Source organism: Bufo bufo, chromosome 2 (genome assembly GCF_905171765.1).
Source record: "Bufo bufo chromosome 2, aBufBuf1.1, whole genome shotgun sequence".
In the NCBI taxonomy this organism is placed as follows: Eukaryota; Metazoa; Chordata; class Amphibia; order Anura; family Bufonidae; genus Bufo; species Bufo bufo.
Genome location: NC_053390.1, coordinates 727,991,493 through 727,996,337, shown reverse-complemented (window position 1 = coordinate 727,996,337; position 4,845 = coordinate 727,991,493).

Here is a 4,845-nt window from a genome sequence, read left to right as displayed (position 1 = left end):
AAAACTCATTCCAATATGGGTCACATATCCAGGATCCAGAAGGGAGGGTCTATACTGTTGAAAGGGTATATAGCCAACCAAATGTATACTTTTATTAATGTGTATGCTCCCAATGTTAATCAGGCCGCCTGGTTTAAAGTTATTTTCCCAATTATAGAGTCCTTCCAAGAAGGTATAGTTATATTAGGGGTTACTTCAATGTTACCTTAAACCCTTCCTTAGATTCTTCAAAACAAAACTCAGCCTTATCCCGTAGATCTATAAACTCCCTCTGTGACAAACTCCATAATCTGAACCTGGTTGATATCTGGAGATTATTTAACCCTGAAGTAAGAGACTACACATTCTTCTCAAATCTCCATGGCTCATACCAAAGATTAGATTATTTGTTTGTATCTAAAAATCACCTACAAATATGTACCAAGGCCCCCATAGGCTCTATTCACTTATCAGACCATTCCCCAATATATATTACTATGTCTCTTCCCCAAACGACACCAAGAAAAAATAACTGGAGACTAAACGAACAGCTAATATCCTCACATAAAAATAAAACCTTAATCCGAAATGCTCTTAATAACTTCTTCTCCCTGAACGATCTTCCTGATACCCCTCCCCAAATTCTCTGGGACACCCACAAAGCCTATATCAGAGGACAGCTCATTAGTTTAGGCTCCCACCTTAAAAAGCTTAAGAAAGCCCAAATTGATACCCTTTTGATGGATATAAGGAAATTAGAGTCTTTCCACAAAAAATCCCTTTCTGACCATCACCTATCCAAACTTAACTCTCTAAGATTTGAACTAAAAAACCTCCTGAACTCAATGTCAGCCAAATACTTCCTCAACTCCCAATTCAAATATTTCGCCCATGGTGACAAAGCATCTAAATTTGTAATAAACAAAATTAAACAAAGGAAAGCTCACAACTACATATGCAAAATCCAAAAGGTAGATGGAGGGATAGCCATTAGTTCTAAAGATATTGCTGCCCAATTTCAATCTTTCTACCAATCATTGTACAACCTTCCACAATCAACCTCCCTATCTGAAACCCCCTCCAATATTGAGGCCATCAACAACTTCTTGGAATCAATATCACTGCCCAAACTCTCCCCCCTCCACCAAAGTACATTAGAAAGTCCCTTTTCATTGGAGGAACTAAAAAACGCAATCAACTTCCAAAAAATAAAGCTCCAGGCCCTGATGGTCTCTCAGCTGTCTATTATACTACATTTAGTGACTCCATTGCCCCCTATCTTTTTAACATATGCAACCAATCACTTAAAGGGTCTCCTCTTTCCCAAGATATGACTAGAGCTCTTATTACCATTATTCCTAAAGAAGGAAAGGACCCATCTCACTGCGCGAACTATAGGCCTATTTCTCTATTAAATCTAGACCTAAAACTTTTAGCCAAGATGATGGCTAACCATCTTTCCCCTATCTTACCATCGTTGATACATGGCGACCAAACAGGCTTTGTGGTTGGTAGAGAGGGTAAGGACAACTCGGTTAGAATCCTTAATGCCATACATCATGCTAACAAATTCTCTCATCCCCTAGTCCTTCTCAGCACCGACGCCGAAAAAGGCTTTTGACAGAATTAACTGGGACTTCTTACGCCTAACACTAGTTAAATTTGGATTCCCCAAATCCTTTATTGAGGCTATATTCTCCATGTATACTACTGCCTCGGCGTCGGTGCTGGTGAACGAAACCACTTCCCCTCCCTTCCCCATCAGGAACGGTACAGGGATGCCCGCTCTCCCCCCTGGTTTTCGTACTGACCATGGAACCCCTCCTTCAGACTTTCCATCAAAATCCTATGATTGAAGGAATAAAAATGGGGAACCACGATCATAAAACTGCGGCATTCGCGGATGATCTATTACTTCTTATATCTAACCCGAAAGTTTCTCTTCCCATAATATATGATACCCTAGAAAAATTCTGTCCTCTATCCAATCTTAAAATTACCATGAAAAAATCCCACGTACTGAGCATAGGCCTGAATGCTAAAACCATAAGAGACTTAGCAGCCAGTTCCCCTTTCAACTGGGACACCCCATACATTACTTACTTGGGGGTTAAAATTGGAGCAGACCTTACCAAATTATTCCAACTTAATTTTACCCCGCTCTTTCAATCCATACAAAACCAACTAGAGAATCTCCACCTTCAAACCCTATCTTGGTTTGGACGAAAAAATATATTTACCTCACTAGTTCTCCCCAAATTGAACTATTTGCAACAAGTCCTGCCCATACCCATCCCCAAATCCTTTCTAAAAATCCTTCAATAAAGAGATCCGCTCCTTTATTTGGTGTCGCAAAAAAGCTCGAATACGCCTCTCCATTCTACAAAACTCCAAGACTATGGGTGGCATCAACCTTTCAAACCCTTCTCTCTATAACTCAGCCACTCTGTTATCCAGAGTCATAGATTGGTTCAGAGAAACCCCACACAAATCATGGGTTGGAATGGAAACATCTCTGGTTCAATTCATATTTAGAACCTTACTGATTCATTCCCATAAGGATCAACTAAAACTTAAAAATATCAGCCCAAGTATTAAAGCCACTCTTTAAGCTTGGGATAGTTTCCAGAAGTCAACTAAAGGTATCCCAATACCCTCCCCACTTATTCAAATAAGGGATATGATAAACTTAGCTCCCATAGAACTGAAACAGAGTATTCCTTTAAACATCTGTAAATCTCAATCTCTAGTACTTTCCCTGTTTGGGGAAGATGGTACTCTGATAGATAGAGAAGGTTTTCTCTCCCTCTATCCTGAGTCTAAACCTTATCCTTCCCTATATCGATTTATTCATGCCATAACTTCAAAATACATACCATACCAATCCCTTCTAAGACCCTTAACTTGGTTCGAAAGGCTTATCAATTTGCAACATACTCCTAAAAAATTGATTTCCCAGCTATGCAGAAGACTTAATACTCCTGTTTGTACCCCCAAACTGGCCTTTATTGGCGCCTGGGAAAAGGATTTAAACACCACATTTACACATGAAGACCAGTTGAGACTATTCAGGGAACCTCATACATCTTCCAGGTGTGTTAGGATTCAAGAAAACGGATATAAAATCCTTACCAGGTGGTATAAAACCCCTGATATCACCTGTAGATACAGTGACACGGGTTCTGACGCTTGCTGGAGGTGTGGGATTGGGGGGGGCAGGTTCTTCCATATCTGGTGGTCTTGTCCCCCCATATTCAACTGGTGGACCGAGATATTTAAAAAAATGCAACCTGATTTGCAATACCCAGTGTCCACTCTCTCCTCAACTTGCACTCCTTGGCCTCCCCCCCCCCCACACACATCCACCAGAGTCACACCGCTGTTTAAGAAACTAATCTCGGCAGCCCGCCTTTTAGTTCCCCGTTACTGGCTCTCCCCTGACTTACCTCCATTAGATCACTGGGTTAATAAAGTAGATACCCTCTACAGATTTGAGGAAATAGCTGCCTGGGAAAACCGTTCTCATGACGCCTTTTGTTCCCCATGGAAACCCTGGGAAATCTTCAGACAACCTGGTCAAATCTAATAAATATGGCTGCTATGATATTCTTACTGCACATAAATATTGACTGATATTAATTGCTTTATGTAACTTGAGACAACATCTACTATGTTCACTTAGTTACTGTTCATGTAACCTCGCAGTATGCCTTTACATCATGCTGTGTGTTGTTTACCAATGTATGTATCATTGATTTTACATCTCAATAAACTTAAAAAAAAAAAAAAAGAAGCTGGCCGCTGAACCAGAGTCAATAAAGGCCTTACCCGGCCATTTATTAACCCCCAGAGATATTGTTATAGGTACCAAAAGCTTACATTTCGTAAAATCAGGGTGTACCTGGTCTTTAGGTTGCCTTGCCTTGGGAGACTTAATGGAGAGGGCCTTCTTAGAACACTGGTTGATCCAATGGTCAGGATCTCCGCAGTAAAAACACTCCACGTCTGCGGCGCAGATTCCCTTGAGTCATGCCGACCTGCATGGGTTCTTCGGTAGAGACCTCAGCATTGTTTCTGGGATAGACCTCAGGCTGGACCACCATCCGAGAAGAGAACTGTCGTTCCTGTCGTCTCTCTCTAACCCGTCGGTCAAGTCGGACTACAAGGGTCATCATCTCCTCTAGAGTCTCTGGAAGCTGATAACTCACTAGAAGATCCTTTAAATTAGACCTGACCTGAACTGACTCTTAAGTGCTGGTTCATTCCATCCTGAGGGAACACACCACCTTCTGAATTGGGTGCAATACTCCTCTGCAGGTAGATCGCCCTGAAGCAGAACCTTTAGAGCAGTCTCAGCTACCAGTGTCCTGTCTGGTTCATCATACAGGGTACCCAGGGCCTGAAAAAACCCCTCCACTGATGTTAAACAACTGGCGTCAGCAGGTAAAGAAAATGCCCAGTCCTGGGGATCACCCTGTAACCGGGAAATGACAATGCACACGCGTTGACTCTCGGGGCCAGAGCATACGGGGCGCAAACGGAAAAAAAGTTGACAATTTTCTTTAAAGGAAAGAAACCTCTTCCGATCTCCAGAAAAGGGCTCAGGAAGCTTAATCTGGGGCTCTAAATGTGGACTGGAGGCCTGAGGGATGGAAGTACCTTGTTCTAGCTCAAAAGAACAGAGTTTCTCCCCTAGCTCCTGCACCATCTGCGTCAGGTTAGAGACATGGTCAGTCAGGGTCACCAGAGGATTCATGATACAGTGGTTAGGTTACGGCCTGTTAATCTGTGACGGTAACGTACACTACACACAGGGGGGAGGATAGTGACCACTGCGCTCCACCCTCACCCCTGGCCCTGCCTACT